This window comes from Ambystoma mexicanum, chromosome 9, assembly GCF_040938575.1.
Source record: "Ambystoma mexicanum isolate Mex_15411 chromosome 9, UKY_AmexF1_1, whole genome shotgun sequence".
NCBI lineage: Eukaryota > Metazoa > Chordata > Amphibia > Caudata > Ambystomatidae > Ambystoma > Ambystoma mexicanum.
In genome coordinates this window covers 54283247-54305974 of record NC_090931.1, presented here as the reverse complement: position 1 = coordinate 54305974, position 22728 = coordinate 54283247, and positions in this window count along the sequence as shown.

The following is a 22728-nucleotide window of genomic DNA, read 5'->3' as shown; positions in this document are numbered from 1 at the left end:
AGGGGAACGGAACATACCTCCACTAGGGTGGGGTGAGGGCAGGGGCTTCTAAGCGGTGTCTGCAACAAAATGGGGAAGTTACACCAGGGAGTTAAAATTACTGGAGTCCTTTTGATCTAAGGCAGACAAGGGATGTGTGGTGGGAAGGATAGTGTAGCCGGAGCGGACCTTCACACTGGGAAGGGGACAGACATATAGGATTTCTTAGGCCGGCGCTTGCCTTCTGAGATACCCTCTAACTTCCTGCAGACAAGGCACTCTGGGACTTGACATCGCAAAGGAACACCTGAGCTAGAACAGCAAGAATGGACCCCTTGCAAAAGGCTTGGACTGGAACAATCTACTGTAGCAGATATACTATACAATGGGTGAGACACCATTCCCTTAGTTGAATCATCTTTGAGGTCCCTTTGAGGAATATTTTTTGGGTATTATCTGGAAAAACCACCTTGGAGTGTCCACTTGTAACTATCTTGATGAGGATTTAATAAGAGCCTTGTTGGGATAAAGGCTATCCAAAGTCTCCAACTATTAGGTGACCTGCTGGGGGAAGGCCAGTCTGCAGCAGGACATGGTAAGCATGACTCGCCCTCCTGAAGTGGCAAGCCCTGTAGGTGACTCTGGCAATTCTCCTGGCTGGGAAAGGCAGAAGACAGACCAACCTTTCCCCAGGCAACCGGGCACCCGGAGGACCAAAACAATCTGCCTTTGTTACTTTCTGCATTTCTTAGCCTCTTCGAGCCACTCCGAGCACTTCAATCACCTTCGAGCCACTGCTAAGATCCAATGGAGCAGCCTTTGACACTTTCTTAGCTCTGAGCCATTCTGAGTGCCTTTCAGCTACGCCAACCAGAACATTGCTACCTGTTCCAAGCGTCTTTGAACCATGAGCCATTGCTGCAAGTAGAAGTGCGCAGCATTGTGGGATCCAACAAATCCGGCTTCTCGCTGTTTAAGCCAAATCTCTGCTCTCCTTGCCTCGAGACCCTGTAGAGCCTCTGAGCTACACGAGCTACACTGACTCAACAGCGCTTGCCTGCCCCAAGCTTATTTGAGCCACGAGCCACTGCTGCTTGTCAAACTTCATCAATGTGTTGAATACCTCTCTCCTTCCACATCCTCTACCATTAACGGTGGCACCAGGTGGGTAGTCCTCCTGGCCAGCTTCTCATCTTCACATTGCTTCATTATTGTCTATCACACAGGCACTATCCTGGTTCAGGGTCCACAACACAACCTCCTTCATTTTTACCGGATCCTGCCTTCTCTCATTAACTTCCTTCCTTCTCCTGCATCTCCCCAACTACTCTCTCTCTCCCTACGCAGACTGGTGTACCGCACCCCTGTACCCTACCTCAGAAAACCTTCAAAGGTGGAGACCTTCTCCATCTGGCGACTCTTAACGTCCGCTCAGCCAACTAACATTCCACTGAATCTGCCTACTTCTTGAAGACACTGACCTCGACATTCTCGCTCTTACCGAGACATGGTTCAATGTCGCAAAAAAGAAAAATATGTGGATGCACTCCAAATGTATACAGTGAGAGGTCAAAATAAATTACATTTTAAATTTTAAAGTTTTTCAAGGTGCGGGGGAGGAAAAGTGGATCTGGCACAGGTCCACTACTACAAATTTGTAAAGAGAAAATGAAGGTACAAAATTCTGGAGCCCTCCCGTCCCCTGCACACTATTGCTAGTCCGTTAATGAAACAGTTCAATAATTATTCATATCAAAGTGTTGTTATTCAATATGCGTATTTTGAACATATGGCCTTCAAAACATTATCTTCATAAAAAAAGACAATTATTTAGTTGATTTCTTTCACATTAGTTTCATGGATGCAGAAGGTCAACACAAAGGAACATAGGATTTTGTAGGTAAATAAACATTTAAAATGGCTGACGCGTTTCGAGAATCCATTCTCTTCTTCAAGAGCCAAAATTAGAACTGAAAAGCAAAAACAATTTTGTTTAACAATCATCCCAAAGAATAGTTATAAACTTTGTCCAGTGTATAAGAAAGATTAACAGTACACAGTAACCACCCCTATCTATACACACCTAAAAAGATGTCATTGTGAATGGCAAAATCAACTCAACATTTAAGTGGTAAGTGTTCAAGAAAGACTTTAATATGCTGGTGGCAAACTCAATTCGGCATTTATGTGGAAAGCGTTCTAGGGAGACTCAGGTATGTTAGTGGCTAATGAAAAGCCGCTACTCCTATGTCACATGAAGTGTGTAGTTATAGATATGATCCCAACATGTCTCTCTCCACAGTGGTTTAAAGAGTGATTACTAGTAAGTAAAGAGATAAAGAGTGACCCGTGGAGTTACATAGGTGTCGTTTATGAAACAGTCTCACCTCTGGTCATGCTTGATAGTTGGGGCAAGAGCATAAAGTGAAGTACCTTAATTCTACTCGGTATATTTTCCTTCTCTTAGTAAGAAGTGTAAATCCCTCCATAACATTTCAGGCAATAGATGAAAACATTTTCTGTCCTCACTCTACGGGTTCCTGTAAAGTTCAAAGAGTCGAGTTAGATATTTGATGGTTCAATGCTGCTCAGTCATTGTTCTTGACTCCCTCCTCCCTGATGGCTTCAAGATTATCTCCAAGGATCGACCTCACCGTACTGGCGGGGGGGGGGTTCTTAATCGTCCCTGAGTGGGTTCCTACCTCCATCTTACCCACCCAGCTCTACTCTTCCTTTGAGAATCTGCTTTGCAAGTTGGTCATCTCTCCCATCTCCACCCTGACCATTGCTTCCATTTACCACCACCCTGTTCCTCTCTGAGTGTGCTGACTTCTTCTCTTCCTTACTTTCACCCACCTCCAGCCTCCTCCTCCTGGGTGATTTTAACATCCAACTGGACTCCCTGGCTCTGCATCCATTCTCTTCATTGACCCCTGCACCTCTCTTTCCATCTCCATTCTCCCTTCTGGGCCATCCCACTCAGCTGGACACACTCTGGAAGCCCTCATACACTCTGACCCCTCTCTCTCCTCCCCTCTACTTTCCCCTCTCTCCTGGTGAGACCATTCTCTCCTCTCCTCCCATCTGGGTCCCTTTGGCCCTCTGACTGCCCCCACCTCAAAAGCCCCACCAACCTCGCTCCCTAACATCCGCCCCATGAAACGAGTGTCAGCTGCTGCTTTTGCTTCCACCTTCAACCCCCTTCTCCTACCTTCCTCTGACTGTACCTCTGACTCTGCTCTCAGCAACCTCCACCTGTCCATCACCAATACTCTTGACCTTCTTGCCCCAGTCATGAGGATCCGCCTGAAACCTGCCTCTAAGCGTAACACCGGGTATGAATCCAAACTTGTGGCCCTCAAATGAAAGTGCAGGGCGGTGGAGCAGAAGTGGCATACCTCAGGCTCATCCTGTGACAAACTGGCCTGCCGCCTGCTCCAAAGACAATACAGACTCTCCATCTGTGCCAAGAAAAGGGCCAACATACAGGCACGGGTTTCCAGTACATCCAACAACACGGATGAACTCTTCAAGATCTTCAGGGAACTAGCCAAACCTTCTGCAATCTCCTCCTCCCCTTCTCCTTCCCAGGCACTCTGCAACGTTCTGGCCACACATTGTCACCAAAACCCCGCACATTCTGAACACCCATGCTACCTACCCTACCAACCCACCCAACACCCTCATGTGTCTCCTGCCAGTCACCATCCTCCTTCCTCCTTTTCCTCCTTCTCTCCTGTCACACCTAAAGAAGTTACCAGAGTAGTCCGCTCCATGAAGGTCTCTTCTAAACAGAGTTCGCTGTGCTTATCCAGGACCATCAAGGATTACAATGGCTCTCTTGCCCCTGCTCTTGCTGATTTCTGCAATCACTTCTTTATTACTGAATCTTTCTCCTCCTCCCCTAAGCACTCCCTTGTGTGCCCAATTGTGAAAAAGCCATCAGCAGACCATAAGTGCCCTGCCAGCTATCGCTCTATTTCCATCACCCCCTTCCTGGGGAAGCAGCTGGAGAAGCTGTCCTTGTCCCAACTCAACTCACACACCGAACATGTTGGTGGGTTCCACAACCATCAATCTGAATTCTGAGCATCCAGAGGTACGGAAACTGCTCTTCTGAACACCCCCGAAGAACTGCTTGCATCTCTGGGCTCCAACTCCCCAGCTGTCCTCATCCTTCTCGATCTCTCTTCTGTCTTTGATACAGTCAACCATTCCATCGCCATACAAAGGCTCCATGATACCATTGGTATCTCAGAATAGGCACTGCACTGGCTTACATCCTTCCTAACTGACCGCTCTTCCCAAATCATTCTGAGTACCTTCTCCTCTCCTACTTCCTTCTCCACCTATGGTGTCCCCCAGAGCTCTATCCTGTCCCCCTGGCTCTTTAACATCTACTTAGCACTGATTGCATGCCTTATTTCCTCCTTCTCCTCCAACTTCCAGTGCTACGCAGATGACACACAGCTCTTCTTCCAACTTCCTTCTGATCCTCTTGCACCCTCCATCATCCCCAACTGCCTATCTGCCATCCAGTCACGGTGCACCTCCAATGATCTCTACCTCAGAGTCTGTAAAATGTAGATCCTTCCCATCGAGAATCCTATTCCCTCCCTCTTCCCTTCACTCTGACCTTCCTCCTTGGGCTCTCCCCCTGCTCCTTCTTCTGAAGCCAGAAACCTTGGAGACATCTCTGACTACTCTCTCTCCGTCCTCCTTCACACCCTGGACATTGCCAAGAAGTCCCAATTTCAGCTCTTCCTTCTCAAAGGAATTCTCGCTTTTCTCACCTTCCCCCAGAAGCTCAATGTTACCCGAGCCCCGGTTCTCTTTAGCCTTGACTATTGCAACACCCTCCTCCTGAATCTACCTTCTTTCACTCTGCGACCCATCCAGCTAATCCACAATAGGGCAGTGAGAATTATCCTTGGCCTCAAGCCCAGGGACCGCATCTCTTCTCCCCTAAAATGTCTCCACTGGCTCCCGGTTGCTGCATCGATTAAATGCAAATCCCTCTGCATCATCCACAAGGCTGTCTGGGCCCAGGGTTCGCACTATCTTCAACTTTATCCTACTAAATACTGTCCGTCTTGACCAGGGTTGTCCAACTCCAGGCCTCGAAGGCTGGATCCATGTCGGCTTTCACGATATACTTCGTTACAATTCATGAGATAAACTTTCATACAATGATTCTAAATGTATGCCCATTTTTCCTCCTGAATATTAATGAGGGCTATCCTGAAAACCTGTCAGGATCTCGGCCATCAGGGCCAGGAGTTGGAAAACCCTGCTCTAGACCATTACGTTCCTCTGGCACCAACTCTTTGTGTGTAAAGCGTTTTGCTAAACAGAGGGTGGGTGGTTGATCGCTTTCCTCAGCTGGCCCCCTCCTATGGAACAGCCTCCCTCCCCTCTGCGCCTTGAGCAGGACTTTCTTAAATTCCTGAAGCTCCTCAAGACTTTGCTCTTTACCTCCTCCTTCCCTTCTTCTTTCCTCTGCTAATCCCACAGTTCTGTGATTGGTGTCCGGGCCCCTAATCCTCTCTCTGGATCTCCTTCTCCACTATTGAACTGCTTCCCAATGTCCTTCAGGTTCTTTTTTCTCCTCGTCGCCAAATGATGTATCTTGGTGTGGTAAAGACACAGGCAGGAAACTCAGGAACCACAGCAGAGCCAGAATTATAAAAAGGTAAAGTCTTCTTTATTGTTCCAGTTACAGTGGGAAAGTAAGACAGGAGATAAGGTGATGTGCTTCTGCTTCCCTTGGCTCTCTCCCTGCCAGTCCCCTAATCGTCCTTTCCTGGAACCCTTACACTCACCCCTTTCCAGGCCTCGCACCAACATTCCAAGCTCCGCTGCTCACTCACGTAGACACACAGCACACATAGTAGATGTTAAGCTAGGATACTACAAATAGCCGCAGCATTTTTCGGGGAAATGAAGTCATGGAAACAGTCCGCACCGGTACGGTTGGCGAGGCCACGGGTAGTCTGCGCTTTTTGGTCTGCGCAAGCTCAGTAGCCTATTTCTTCCAAACCATCATGAGGTTTTGCATTGAGGTGCACACACATGAGGAATGGCAGATGTGCCTCCAAATAGGTGGTATTTTAAAACAGGCGGTATCACAAATACCGCACCTTTTTACCATGGCCGCTGTCCTCCTAATGAGACCTTTAATTGGGAGCTAATTTGCTCCTGTTGGGCCAAGAGACCTAAGGGGCCTCATTACGAGTCCGGCGTTAACCGAGGCGGTAAAACCGCCTGGTTAACGCCGGACTCGTATTACCATTCCGCCTCCGTGATTCCCGGAATTACCGGGGCATTACAACCCCGGTTTTCCGGGAATCACGGAGGCGGAATGGTGTAAATCCCCATTCCCATTGAGTCCTATGGGATTCGATGGAAATGGGGATCATGGAAACACCGCCAGCATCTCGTAATGCTGCCGGTGTTTCCTCGTCCGCCTGCATGCGGGAGGTGTTAAACCCGCCAAGTCAGACCTGGCGGGAACATCACCTCCGGCCTGCAGGGGTCGGACTCAGGCGGTCCGGAAACAACGGTGGCGGCGGGTTTACCGCCACCATTATTTCCAGACCGCCTGGGTCGTAATGAGGCCCCTTGTTTATTCGAGGGTGGGAGAAGCTGGTGTTGAGGTTTTGAAAAAACGTATGTCCTTTGAGGACAATTTAGGTTTTTTTAAGCTATTTTCCCAAGAGTTTCTTATCATTTTTTCCATGGCCTGAGATTTTTTGTAATGCAAATGTGAGAATATAATATAGACATTTGTTCATATTGTTCAAGAAAACACTTTTTTTTTAAATTTCTGATGGGAATGCCCGCTGATTTGTTCAATCTGATTGTGGTCTTGATGCCAACTTGTTTTGGTGTCTACCTGGCACGCAGCTTGGTGTTTCCTGAAATTTCTTGGTGGAAACGTCCATCTTCACTTAAATGAGGCTCAGCTTCGAGGGACCTCGCGCACTTTCTTCAAACATGTCCCGTCGCATGTGTCGGGAACTGCTGGATGTCCGCCATATCCTCATGCCCCAGTCCTGTTGGCCAGGATTCTCGCCACCATTGCCCTACACCAGGACTGAGCATTTGGCTATGTTCTTTGCTGGGTGTCTTACTGGTGGCAGTTTGTTTTCACAGCGTTTGCCCCTTTCCCCAGGCCAGGCTCCACAGACCATGGTGTGATGACACCCTGGCGGGGCTACAATATGCCACTTCTCAGACAAGGCCAGGCGCCGCAAGCCCACTACAGCGGTGAGAGGCACCACTTAATATGACCACCCAGAGTTACCTGTGGGCAACTCACTCGTGCTCCGCTTCCCTCCCTCGGGGCGGAGGTGGGCCTTCAGAAATGCGAGCGGGTGATTCGGGGCACGCTTAACTCACTGAGCTAGAGGTGCCAGCCAGGAGGCGCTATATAAGAGCGTTATGATGATAATAATAGCACATGACACAGGAATGCCCAGCGCCAGTATCTTTTGGTGGAACCTCAACAGTTCTCCCGTGTGCTTTTGCTAATGTCTTGTGTGCGTATGATCCAGTGCACCCCTCCCCCAGCCCTCCAAAAGAACAAGACTACTACACTTATCAGTGTCGAGGCAGTTAAAGGTCGGGAGTTGAGTTCTAGCCTGGAGCAGTCCTGCGAGTGAGAATGGAGGGGGGGGGGGGTGGCGTACAGTAAGTAATCAGCGTTGCACGTCTACTCTGCACAGCTGGCCCGGGGCAGGGCAGCTCTCCGCGTTCCTGTGGAGAATCGGGGCCTGTACCCGCTCCCCCACCCTCCTCCTCCCTCCCTGGGGACACACTCTCTGCTCTACGTTGAGAAGTAGAGAGCGTGAGTCACGCCGAGTTGCAGCTTCGCCAAAAGCTGTGGAAGGCCCGAAAGCTCACAATAAGGGGGCCAGGCACGACATGCAGCGTGTGACCCGCACACCTGCGGTGCAGAGCAGGACTCGCGCTTTCCTGGGGGGAATTGGGCTGGGGGTGGGGGGCTGCATGGAGGGTGGGGGGCTGCGGACACGCTCACTGCACACTTCCTCTTAACCTCAAAAGTCCCTTTTCAGCAGACCAGAGGGTGGCTGTGGGGAGTGTGGATCGTGGGGGGGGGGGGGGGGCCGAGAGGTTCGGGGGGCGGGGGATCGACAGTTATTTACTCCACTCACAACTAACTTTTAGAACTGTCATCCAACATTTTGAGTCTGGCTCTGACCCTGCTACCTACTTCTCTCCTCCCTCTAAGGCAGTGGTCTTCAAACTTTTTTGGCCCCTGAGCAAAACTTGGGCAGGCCGAGACCCCCCAGAAATGCCAAATGGACAGTGTGTATTGCGCGCCGTCACCTGCTCCCATCACAGTCACTGGGCTCCCTCATCCCACTCCTACCCAGTCCCTGGTCTCTATCCACCCAATCACACACCCTGGGCTCTCCCCACTCTGCTCCCACCACTATCCCATGGTTCCCACCCATTGTGCTCCCACCACAGTCCCTGGATTTCCCCCATCCCGTTCCCAACACAGTCTTAGGGCCAGTGGCGGCTGGTGATTTTTTTAAGTGGAGGGGCCTAACTATTTCCCCCAAAAATGCCATAGCGACCGAGCATGGTGAGGGAGTCCGAACCAATAAAGAGGAGTTCGGGGGGGTTTCCCCCTGTGAATTTTTTTAAAATAATGGGTTAAATGGTGCATTTTAGAGCATACTTTAACACAAAAATGGGTAAATAGCCAAACAGTTTGCAATTGGTGCTGGGGGCCCAGGGGGCAGGCTTGACATTTTTTACAGGACATCTATGATAGATGTCCAGTAAAATGATACCATCCCTGTCCCCTGGGCCCCACTGGGCCTAACCCAATCAACATGATTATGTGTGTATGCAAGGCGCTGGACATTCATACAGCAATCACTATCATTCACACGAGCATCCATCACCATACACTCACTCATAACATAAGCATACACGCATCCATACGCATGTTTAAATAAAAACAATGAACATAAACGTACCTTCTGCATTGGCCTGCGTGTGTGTGCTGAAACGCCCTGCTCCAGACTGCTCGGTCCGTATATATGCGAGGAGGCGCAGGAGCTCTCCCTCGGACATACAGACATGAAGTCCCCAGCCAGCATTTCCAATGAGCTATGCAATGATGGCGAAGCAAAACACCCCAGCACTTGCATGGATCAGTGAGCATGTGTGGCTGGGGAACTAAACTGAACTGTCAAAGGGAAACATGGTTTCACTTTGACAGTTCAGCCAACCCAGGAGCACTCCATCAGCTGGAAAAAGCAGCTGAGGGAGTGCTCACTGTTTCACTGGGCTGGCTCCTTAGCTCCTCCATAATGGGTGAGGGGCCACTGGGTGGGCGCCCCCTCGCCATTATGGGTGAGCCACCAGGCTCGGACTGGCCTATAGGGTAATGCCTGTACCAAAAATGTAAAATTCTAGTGTGGGCCAGCCAAAATGGGCCACCATTTTGGCCAATGTGGACCAGCTTTATGAGTTACTTTACTATGCAGTTAGTAATTTGGACCATTGTTGCTGAATATATCATAATGTACTTACATCTTAACACAAAGCACCCCCTTGGGTACTATTGAAAAAGTGGGCCTCATTACAACCCTGGCGGTAGCTGTGCCGGTAAAACCGGCATGGCTGCTGCCGGCGTTGCATCCGGGTCCGGCACCCGCGAATGGGCAATTACCGGGTCATGCCGAGTTAGGCTGACCTGATAATTGCCCTTCCGCGGGTGCCGGTGCCGGTAGATCCCTATTCCCATTTGAGGCCCATAGGGCTCAATGGGAATGGGGAGCTTGGATGGTCAGACCTGGCGGGCTGCCAGGCACCCGCGAGCACAACTCGTACTGTGGTGGTACGGTAGCAACGGTGCCGGTAGCTTACCGGCAACGTTGTTACCATACCACCATAGTTGTAATGAGGCCCAGTCTGTGACTAAAGGAATTAATATACATTTACAACTGCGGGCCACTTTTTCATTGTTGCTTGAGACTGCGGGTGCATTCCTGGGGGGGCCTGAGAGCTCAGCATGAAATGTAAAAAAAAAAAACATTAATTTTATGAAAATTCTTTTTTAGATTGGAAGAAATGGCCAGGGGCGGCTTCTCGCGCTCCCGAACGGTTCCTTCTGCTGTGTCATCCTCTTCCCCTGCTGCTCTCATGTGCATCTGCATTCAAACTCTTATGCACCAGTGGTCCTTTAATGGTTTGCAGGTATACTCCATTAATGAATGCTGCCTTGCTGAGATTACAAGGACATGCCTGATCTTCTTCGTCCCAGTACCAAAGTGGTGAGAGTAAGTGGTGGCTGTTACTCTCAGTTGTTTCTTCCTCATCTCAGTTCTAGTGTGGGGAAAGTGTGTAATATTCATAACTCTCAGTTGTTTCTTCCTCATCTCAGTACTGTTAGGTACCCCAAGAGGGGAATAAAGGGGAACTGCCTTATAATGACCTATAAAGGTCAGGGGAGGATTTGGTAGGTTGTCACTAGAATAAAGGAGATACTGGGCCTCATCACGACCTCGGCGGTAACCCTTAAATCCAGCGGTAGCGCTATTACCGCCGGATTTAAGGGTCCGCCGAATCAGGGCCTCGGTGGATTTCAACCCAGCTCTGAGCTGGTGTGAAATCTGCCGAGAATTTGCGCTCATACTGCCGGCGGGAAATCCGCCGATGGTATGAGTGCGAAATTTCCCTATTGAGCCCAATGGGGAATGGGGCATTCCCGAATGGGCTCAATGGGGAATGGGGACTTCCAAGTCCGCCCAACTCATGACCCTGCGCTATTAGCACCGGGGGCTATGGTGGTCGTGCTAATAGCCCCCGCGCTAATACCGCCGGCGTTACCGCCGAGGTCGTGATGAGGCCCAGTGTGTGTTGTCCCAAGGTACCTCATCCCCAATCTTTCTCCTCCTCTTTCTAACACATCTGGCGTGATGGTATCTCCTGTCCTTCTTAGAGACAAGGGAACATGATGAACAATATCTATAATCACTTCTGGACTAGGGGTTCCCCCCTGAAAGGAGGATGTGCAATACTGTGTCTTACCTAAGAGCATCCCATCTCCAAACCCAAAAGACCCTCCATCCAGGTGGTCTTACCTCGCTTGTCCACCCCCCGGGGCAGGATCCAAAAGCGATGGCCTTTCCCTGGCCACCTGCATAGGGGATCCTGAGGGATTAGATGTGACAACACCCTCAGGTTTCTCACAAAACCAATCAGATGGTAATTTAAACAGGCCCACATGGGGCCTGGCTGCAGAGGTTAACAAATGAGACAAGAAACCCAAATAACATTTCATATGCAACTGTGTTAACCTGAAACCAGCTCCCGCCCTCAGTATCGATGACAGTGAACTGTCATGTCTGGGACTGTGTGTGTGCAGTAGTCGATCCAGCAGGGGACCCCATTAATAAGGTACAAGAATGTGATTTGCAGGAGCCAGTGAGTGTTTTCTTGCAGAAGCTTCAAGGAAGATCTGCCGCTTTCAACAGGAACCACAGAAAGATCCATTAACCAGAGAGGCTCTTTGATCCACAACAGATAGGAAGATGGGTGAAACTTAGTATTACATGTTTTCACCCCTTTAACATTCCAGTTGCAAAGCACTCTGGGTATGACCTCACGCATTCATGAGATTGTTGGTGGTGACCCCAGGATTGGTTGATTAAGGTAGGCTTATCCTAAACCAATCACTGTGACCCATTTAGCTTTAAAAGAGGGCTGAGCCCCTCTTTTAGCAGATTATCTGAAGACTTTGCAAGGAGTAGCAAGAGGAACCTGGATGAAGGTAGAGTCTGCCTTACAGCTTCTGCCAGAGAAGGAAGGCCAGGACCTCCAAGGAGGGAAGCAAGCTCCCTCCCCTGAACATCTCCCATGGAACAGAGGGAGAAACCGAATCCAGAGGACCCTCCAGCAGCTCCAGAACCAGCCAGCACACAACGTGCCCTGCTAGGCTCTGCAGCAAGCTTCCTAGGTGCGAAGTGCCAGAAGGTCTCTGAACCAAACCAAGGACAAGGCAGCTGCCTGCATGACACTCCTCAGCTTTGGGCTGTCTGCCTTAAAGGATCACACAGGCCCATTGAAGAAGCTGGGAGAAGTGCCTCGATGTCTGCCTTTAAGTTCCTCGATCTGCAACCGACGGCAACGCTGACCGTTGTCAAGCAGTCTTTGCTTAAAGACATCCGAGACATCTCGACCAGTGCTTCAGAACCGCTGACCAGCAATGAGACGATTCCTGACCCCGAGCAGCCATGAAGGCAAGCCTGCAGCCGTTCATCCAGCTTCACTCACCGAAGGGTCTTGACAAACTGATACCTGCAGTGACGTCCATCTTGAACTCTGTCCAACTTGACCCTGTCGAGCTGCATGAACACCTACAGCACAAGGTACATTGTGATTCTGTCACCCTGGTCCTTCCTGGAAGGGCTCTAGAGACATTGTAAGACCCTTTCTCCGTTTTTGCTGTGACCAAGAAGTCTTTAAAAACTATTGTGTTATTAACCATAACAACTACCCTCCTGAAAGTATCCAGAGTGCATCCCTTTTCCTTCTTAGACACTGTCTGTTTTCCGCATTCCTTTACAGGGTGGGTTGTATTTAGTAGTATTATTAGATTGTCTGTTTTGATAATAATAAAGTAGATATTTGTATACAACCTTGACTTGACACTCCTTTTATCATTGGATACTATTTGTATTTTCCACAACCTTTAAAGGCGATATGTCTGCTGTTCCATCGACGTTATCAAAATTGGACATGGAGGTTTATAATTTTAATTGCATGCTTATTTAATCCAATCTGTTTGGATCCCTTCTGGTGTACTGGAGGTGTGGGGATGATTGATGGTTTAGAAAGCGATATTCATCCCTGGGCCACTGGTGACCCAGAAGTTGATTTGTCGCAATGTTTATTTCATGTTAGCTTGCAGGCAAAACCAAAAGTTCTAAAGGGTTAACCCTGTCTCCTGCTATATGCATCGATCACCAGAATCTGTCAAAATAAAGCAGCACAAGTTAGAGAGGGTGGTGGAAAGGCATATATATATAAACACATAAGCCTTGACCCTATTGTTTTTATTGGTATTGACTGGTGCTCTGCATACTCAGAGCAACATAGTTCATTTGCATGTGACACACTGGAAAGGGTGATGGCATGTTTCAGCCACAGGTGACACACATTGGTTTTCTTCTGGACAACTAAGTCATCATGAACAAAATAATGTATCACTCAAGGGGCAGCAGTAGGAAGAAGCCCTCTTTGATCACCCCTCTATCTGGCTGACATATATATAGGGTTTAATTGTCCTGAAAAAAAGGGACATAATATTCCAGGCACGTGTATCAGAAGAAGTCATCATAAAGGTCCTCAACGAGTAGTTAAGTTGGAATATAAATTAAGAATCAGCACCAGCCGCTAAACATCTGATTGATTCACTATCCATCAGATTCCAATTTGCACAATGTGGGCAACGCAATACGATTGTTAAAGAAAGAGGGTTTTTGGCCTTGCAATATTTTGATGTTAAATAGTGAGTGCCATGGAGTGGCCTGGTTAAATCCCATCACATTAAGACTAACTCCAATTAGGTTCAAGACCTAGGACCTCTCATCGCATGAATCTAAGGGCATCAGAAACCCAAAGAGCAGAGTACGATTCCAGTGGAGCTCTCTGGGCCGAGGTAAAGTTAGCAAGCTGATAATCAAGGGGCACCAAAGTCACTTGAGGATTATTCAAGCAGGGTTCCTATTGGTAAGGTAGGGAATAACTGCAGCAAAAGAAACGTTTTTTAGCAATCATGTGCTTGTATGCATTTTTACAACCAATGGCTTGTTTATTTATGTGTGCATGCATGATTGAATTTATAGTTATTGGCACTACTCAGCACCCATTTGAAAGAGCAGAGAGTGGGAGAGAGTGAGATAGAGGGTGTGATGTGGGATGAAATCTAGCTCCTGGAGGCTTGAAATAAAGAGGCCAGTGTCATTGGTGAATGCTCGCCAAAATATAAGGCCAGCACAGAAATGATGTCAGACATAAAGGCCTATTAAACCTAAATCTAAAGGAAAGAAAGTGGGACACAAATTAAAGTGCCACAAAGCCCATATGCGCAATGCCTTTCAGAAAGGAAAAGAAAGACACGTGGCTGACAAATCCATGGAGACCTGCACTGACATATAAAGAAACCACAGTGCACAGTATCTTGAATGGGATACCGGATGTGTGCTTCAATCAGCTTATGTGAAATGGAGCATTGCATGTAAATTAAATACAAGAATGTAATTTTCGGTTTTCCCTCCAAACTGACAGAGCAAAATGAACATGGTTTCCGCATATAACCGACTTAGACAAAGGACAATTTAGAAGCCACAATCATGTATGTGGAAACTGTGAAAACCTTATAAGATGATGTGTAAAATTACAATTATGTGTGAATTTAAAGGCAATTTGCAGCAGGGTACATGGACGGTCATTTCTCCCAATATGAAACTAAGCTCCAGGACCTCCCCTCAGCTGTCCTGAAGACAAGCCTGCTTGTCATCATCAATCAGAACCATTCCTTAAAAATGCAAGAAAGAATTGCATGGCTTAGATCGAAAACAAAGAGAAGACCAGATAAGCCCCTCTCTGTTCTTGCAGCAGGGTTGACTTTGACATCACAAAGTCCATAAAGTGTCCATTAGGAGTTGTTATCAGGACATCACATGCCTTGAAGGGGTAAGTTAACCTAAACAGAGGCTTTGCTAGTCACATGCCTAAAAGAGAAATTAAACTTAAAAAAGGTGGGGTAGCATTGAAGAGACTTGTGAAACTGCAGTTGATTAAAATTGGAGAAATACATTTTATTGCATAGCATGGGCAGAGTGCATGTCACAATGGTTTTTTATTAAAGGTGACAGTCACTCCCTTGTAACCATGCTAAAAAACGATTTTGGTGGGCTAAACATAACTAAAGTTATTAATGAAAATGTGATGTGGGCGTTCCCTTGATTGCAAGATATGTGAAGGTTGGTATGATCGTGCCGGTAATAATTAATATGAAGACTGTAAAGTGGCATCTTTTCCCCTGATGCGGCGCCTGAGTAAATGAAGAAAAACGGTATCTCTGCATAGGAAGTGTGTGCGGATTTCAGACTAGTTTTATCTGATTCGTCTTAAAATGTAGTTCTCAGAAATATATGCATACGTGTAAAGATTTGAAAATGTAGGGTACTTGCCATGTTGAGATATTTTGTGAGCTCTAAGCATGCCGAGCCCACCAGTCATAGTGGGCTTGACAAAGCTTTCTTCCCCCACAGCAATCCCAAATCACTTCTCCATCCCCTTGTCCTATCAGCACACAAGTGGGAGGTGGGTAGTGATAATCAACCAATCCCTTTCACGAAAATCATGACAAGAGGCAACCTGATGCTAAAATCTGTTGAAAAACATCTCAGCAGAGTGGCCTATAGCTTGCATTGGAGACAGGAACCAGGACACATACAAGCTGATTGGGAACCCTTGGAGGACTCACAGGAGATTCTTGACTGACCCCTTGCTATCCCAGCTTCGCCCTGACGTTCCCTGATGCCTAGTGCCAGACCTCTCCTGTAAGTAGAACCACCCCAAAGCCATAAATTGTGTACACCCTATATTTTTCCAGCACTGTTTCAGTATTTCCCCATAGAAATATACTGTTTGTCTGTGTAGATCCCTAGCATATTTAATCAAAGTAAATCATTTAATCTCCCTATTGAAATCACAGGATCTGTTTGTTGGCATTTGAAACCAACAAGCTCTTCCACAGGGTGCAAAATGAAATTCTGCATTGATCCCCTTCATTTTAAATTAAAAGGGGAAGCCTGGTAGTGCCTTTGCATATGCAAGGTGCAAAACAAATTTCCCTATTTGCATTTCTTTCATTCCCATTGTATCTGTGCTAATAATCCAAAAAACGATTTCCCATTGTTTTTCCTTCTCACGTTGCATCTATGATTCTAATCCAAAAACCCAATTTTCCCATTGTGCTCTGACCAAAACCCCAAAGCCCTCCCTGTCTGTTCTTTTTAGGTGTGGCAAAACGAATTTTCCCATTGGTTTTCTTTATTTTGTGTTGTCTCTGTGATTAAAATCCTCAATTCCGATTTTCCCAATGTGATCCCACTCTCTGCCACTGGCCTTCCATTCAGAGGAGTCAAGACTAATTGCTGTTTGGATGGTGAGGGTTGTGGGAGAACAGTATTCTGAACCAAATCTGCTATCACTGTGTGTGTTGAATTGTTTGTTTTCCTGTATTGGTGGGTGATTTAAAAGGAAATAATTGTGACTGCATATCTCTCTGTTGTGCTTTATGGAAGTCATGTTGTTCTTGTGTTGCCACGGCATTTATTTATTTATTTACATTTATATAGCGCGCAAGCAGCCCAGGGGCATTGAGGCGCTGTTACTTGCAATAACTTAGTTACATGGTACAGGCATGGTAGCGATTGTTGACACATTATGAATGTTACAGGAAATCATACTGTTATTACAGATATTGCTTTTGGTCATATAATACAGTATACACGAAGGTGAACGTGCTGGTGTGTCAGGTCTTATGTGAAGAGGGCAGTCTTCAGCGTTTTGCAGAAGGTGGTGAGGGAGGCCTTGGTGGCTGATGTTAATCTATTTGTGATATTTGGTTGAAATAAATTAATTAATTAATACATATTTTAAATACACACCGGCCTGGTTCCTAGTCCATTGTGGCACCGGCTATTCGTTGGGATTGTGTGCGAGACGGGTTGAAAGCCTTACCATAGTGAACCAAACAAACTAAGAAGTGATTTCTTGTGCGCCACATCCATTTGGGGGCGGGGGAAGCCCCCTGAGCTGAGTGTGACTGCGTAATAAACTGCGACAGTGGAAGTGAGAAAGGGGAGAGAGAGAGACAGAGAGGGCCAGAAGTGGGCAGAAGGAAGGGATTGGGGGCACTGGAAAAGAAGGCCTATTCCAGTAAAGCAGGCAGGCTAGACTGCCTACTATTAATACCACAGTAATGATGCGCCAAGAAGCCTTAAGGGAAGGAGAGAAGTAGGTACTGCTTGCCTACCCTTAATACCACAGTAATGATGCGCCAAGAAGCCTTAAGGGAAGGAGAGAAGTAGGTACTGCTTGCCCTCCCTTAATACCACAGTAATGATGCGCCAAGAAGCCTTAGGGCAGCGGTATTCAAACTGTGGGGCGCGGCCCCCCGTGGGTCTGCGGGTGCATCCCTGGGGGGGCCTGAGAGCTCAGCATGAAATGTAAAAAAAAAAAAACATTAATTTTATGAAAATTCTTTTTTAGATTGGAAGAAATGGCCAGGGGTGGCTCACATGGTCGGGCTGAAACATGAAACTTTCAAGAAATGCACGGCAGCCGGCGTGTGCTGAAGAAGCACCCGGCGAACAAGCAGTCCCGCTTGGGAAGAAACTGCCAAGAGGAGCTAGCAGGTCCTGGTAAGTGTAGGGGACACTGGAACTACCCGGGTGCTCCAAGAGATTGTGAATATAGTAGCGGTCCATGAAAGTAAAGCAAAGTTGCATTTTCTGAATACCGAATTGAATTAAGTAAGCCAAACTGCACTTATTGAATACCGAATTGATTGAAACAAGCAAAGTTACATTTTCTGAATACTGAATTGAATGAAGTAAGCCAAACTGCACTTATTGAATATCGAATTGATTGAAACAAGCAAAGTTACATTTTCTGAATACCAAATTGAATGAAGTAAGCAAAACTGCACTACTGAATACTGAATTGAACGAAACAAGCAGAGCTGCATTTAGTTAATATCAAATTGAATGAAACAAGTAAAGATGCATTTATTGAATACTGAATGAGAGGGAATAAGCAACACCTGAATACGGAAGTGAGAGGAAAGGCAAGACTATTCGTTTTGAATATTGAACTGCACAAAACGGCACAATTGCTAACATTGAATACCAAAGTAAATGCCAAATACAGACCCGCTGAACATTGAACAATGAAATGAAAGCAAATAGGAATCTAATTTGAATGAAGGACTTGAGTGCAGAGTTGGAATCAGGGTTGAGAAACCACTTGTATATTAAAGTTGTGGAGCTACATTTGAGGGACCACTTTTTTGGCCGAATATTGAACTACTGAGGGAGAACTTGAAGTTCCTGGTTGCGTGACCTGTAAAGGGCGGATTGTGCAATCCAACAGCTGCACCTAGACCAGAGAACTACTACCCTTTGAACAATGAACTGCTGAAAGTGAACACAAGGTTCCTGGTTGCGTGGCCTTTAATGGGTGGATTGTGTGGTCTAACAACTGTGCCAATACCAGAGAACCCATATATGCTTACAAAGAAGTTTGCTAATGTGTGAAAAGGAAAGCTCTCATTGGTGCATACCAAACTTGGGGATGGGAACCCGGAGTTGCAAAGAATTGTTGAAACACAGATTAAAGACAGAGCTTCAAGATATTTCTTTTCATGTCATCGTTTCATATTGAACTTAAGGAAGGGAACCCTGAGACGTGTCCTGGAATTATATTGAACTTGGGGAAGTGAACCCTGACATTCACAAAAGTGTGTAACTTTGTTAATTCAAGCCCAGACTAAAGGAAATTGAACATTGTGATAAACTTGTTGACGTTTGGGGAAAAGAGGCTGAAGAGTAAGCCCGAGCTGTAAATAGCTCAGAAATTTTACTTTTGAAACACTGTTTAGTTTATGGTTGACATCCCTACACATTATTTTATCTTAGTTGTGAGGATATGCATAGGTTTTGGACACAGATATAGTTTTTAGTTGAACTTATTGATGCAGACTATCTTTAAATTTCTTAGGTAGCGAAATCCCACCTTAGCACAGGGCAAGTTAAACCTTAATCGATCCTGGCATTTTCATTAATAAAAACCTTTTGATATACATTGAATCTGTTGCTTGTGTCTCCTTCCATGATGCCAACCTCACAGTATTCAAATTGCTGCCACCAGTAGCAAGGCCAAACAAAAGAGCAGGGCGGATCCATGGAGCCTTTGTTAGTTAATCAGGCTAGCTATGGCAGGGGGAGGATCTGGTCCTCCCCCTTCTGGAGATGTATTGTGTACCCCTGGCTGTCATAGCCCAACTAAATATGACAGGGAGACTGTGCCTGTAGGCTGTGTCCACCCAGGGTACACATGTCTATGCGTTTGTCATGCTGTGAACATAGGAAAATATGTTGGATTAGCCCCAGACATTGTCTTGAGGTTGGTCTGCCATCATTCCATTTAATCAAACATTTCAAAAAGCCCTGGCGAGCGCACAACCACTGTGCGGATCTTTGAGATCCTCAAACTATTAAATGACTTAGCACATAGCTTATTCCATCCTCATAGCTCCATTATATTGGGTACCATGTTATCACCTGTTCAAGAAAGTGCAAACTATAGATCTGAATTACTCTCATAGAACTTTGATACCCAATGTACAGAAATATGAATAAAATGTAATAGTAAAGTTATATACAACCGATAAATCTGAAAATGGAACAAATATACAATTCTTGTTTGATCTAATGTACTCTTAGAAAGCCTTTTGACTAAGTCAGGGTTTAAGTGTAAATTGACCTTTTTTGTCTTTCCAGAGAAACGCCTCTCAGGAGTCTGGGTTCTTGACGTCCTGTGTAATATGAGAAAATATGTATCACTCATTTTATAATTAAGTGAGGTGTCTGATATTGGTATTGTTGAGTTAAACTATTATTAAAAAAAATAGAATAACCTTCTTTTCATAACATGAATCTAATTGTGCTTCAAAAATTGAGTACAAGAAGATTAACAAGTGCAACTCCCCCCAGAGTCTTTCAACCCCCAGTAATGTAGAGTAATGCAGAGTAATGCAGAGCAGAGTAATGTGGAGTGATTTAGAGTAATGTAGAGTAATGCAGAGCAGAGTAATGTGGAGTGATTTAGAGTAATGTAGAGTAATGTAGAGTAGAGTAATGTGGTAATCTAAAGTAATGTAGAGTAATGCAGAGCAGAGTAATGTGGAGTAATCTAAAGTAATGTAGAGTAATGCAGAGCAGAGTAATGTGGAGTAATTTAGAGTAATGTAGAGTAATTCAGAGTAGAGTAATGTGGAGTAATTTAGAGTAATGCAGAGTAATGCAGAGTGCACCTTCAACTGTGTACAAATATGACAATCTGCTAGTTGAATATCTCTCTTGGTCTAATGTGTAGAAAGTCAAGTGGGCGGAACACACTTATGATCAAAGAGCGAATAAACGTCATCATGGGAATATTATTTTTTAAATGTCGTCTTAACTCTGAACGCATACCTCGAAAGCTCCCTTCTACGATTCTGCATCCAGTATGAGATACTTCCACACATGCATAAATCCCGCAGCAATTCACCTGGAAACCCAATAACTGGCGAGTAATACATTACCAAAGCCCTAAGCTCAGTATTTTGATAAAATCAGGCAGACGCTGATTAATACTATAGCAACTTTCTTTAAAAGTAATGGAGATTGTTTGTCTTCAATTATTTCACTCTCTTCCGTGTAATGCAGATTCAAACATTCTATTTACATGCCTATTCCTGGAGCCTAAGAGCGAGGAGGGTGGGGGCGGGGAATTCACCTGCTTGGTAGATTGCTGTGAATAATGCTGGGCTCTTCTAGATTTGCAATGCAGTCTACCCCATGATTAATCTGATCTCTCTGCTCATGCTTGATTTAGTTCAATCCCATCAAGCATTGTCTTTCTCACCCCTTTAGCGCCTCATGCTAAGAGTTTGCCATGTCCGAAGTGGCACACATGTCGATTTGAAAGCTCTTAGTTTAATCAAAAGGAAGACACATACATCCGGCCCCCATGGCCAGAGGAAGTCCCAACACACCCAATCGAATACATTCTGGGTGTCGACAGATGTACAGACAAGGGGAGACCCCTCCTGGCAGAGATGTGCAGCACAGTATATGCCTAGCCCCAGTGCCTCATTTGGGGGCGTGGCATGTGGGATGGGCGTGGCCAAAAAACGTACACAAACCATCGTAAGGTAGCAAACCTTCAAGATGGTTTGAAAAGTACATACCATACTTTTCAAGTCATCTTTCTTTAAACATTTCTCTGTTTATAAAAGATGACTTGAAAAGTACACAATTCAAGCCATCTTTTATAAGCATTGACAAAGGGCAAAGCCTGAGGCGTTGTCCGTCGGCATAGCTTTATAAAAGATGGCTTGAACTGTGTACTTTTCAAGTCATCTTTTATAAACATAAAAATTAGCACAAGACCCCAGGTTCACGAGGGTTACAGACGCCTCAGTGACCTGGGGAGGGGGAAACAAACGGACAGTAACTTCCTCTGGTGACCCCTTGCGCGAAGGATCACCAGAGGAAGTTACAGTGACTGACAGAAGTGCCAGCCAGACACTTAGAGCGACCCTGTAGCTGGCTGGCAATTCTGTCAGCTTGCCTGAGTTAATGGCGGACACATCTCCCGTTGCGGCTGCAGCTGCAGCAGGATAATGTGTCCCACCAATGTTGTGGTGGGACCGGGTGGGGTCGGCAAGGCCCCTGCTCAACTCCACTTTTAGGAGGCTACCGGGGCCCCTTCCCGGCTGGCCCCGCCCCACTTAAAGCACTGCATAGCCCCTATGTTCACCTGGTGTGGGGCTGTGCCATTTCGCAATGATCCGGGAACATGAGCGAATACATCAGCCTTCAGCATGCCGGCAGAATGTCTGCCGTGATAATTGTAGTTTTAGAAAAATACCTTCTTTGGTTAGAAGCTGTTTGCACGCAAGAAAATTTTCATCAAAGGCAATTTAGCCTGAGTCAAAATGGCCACCATCCTTTATCTGTGTCTATGGTGGACTGGGCATGGAAGATGAAGGCCAGCATCCTCACTATTAAATAGGAGAGGGGAGATTGGGATGTGGGTGTCAGTCGGCTGGTGAGTTTGGGTGATGGGGCGCACAAGACAGAAGCAAAGGTTGCTGGCTACCATCGCAATACCTTGACCTTATATTCCATGATCCAAGCATTTCCATTGGCTGAGACAACCATGCAGGATGCAAAAAAATACGACAAGTCGAATAAGTGGGCAGAGTTGGAAAATCAGAAGACGCAAAAACACGTTGTAGTTTAACGGGGGACTTTGACCATTTGAAGCTCAAATATCAATCCATCAAATGAGGTACTGAATATCTGAATATTGGCTTAGCTTTGGCAAAATGCCTATTTTAACCAAACTTTGGTCCACTTCTTCACTTAGGGCCCGATTCATGGAACTATTTGCACAGAAAATAGCATACTTGTGCGCACAACTTTTCCTGGACTTGCGTGGAGTTTTCTTTGCATCGGCACGTCTGTATGAGCCATTAAGGGCTTGCGCGTGACTCCAGGCAGAGTGTTGGCATGGCTTGCGCAGAGGGATGGGAGGGGGGCAGAACACCAAAAATGGGGAAGAATTTGCAAAAAAGTGGGTGTTCTGAGGGACGGCCTGCTGGCAGTCCCTCGCATGCCCACAACTGCATGGCACGAGACGTATTCACGGATTCGACCGCGCAACCTCTTGGCAGGGAAATGACCACGGCATTCCTTCATATGATCGGCCACCCTAAGGCAGGCATAAGTACATTTGCGCTGAGGATTTGCAGTGCGTAGGTGGGGTTGCATGTCGGATTTCGGGTGTGTGTACTCAATCGGGGTTCCGATGTAACTTAGGGGTACGCGTAAACAGTGTAGCAGGGTGCAGGAATGGTTT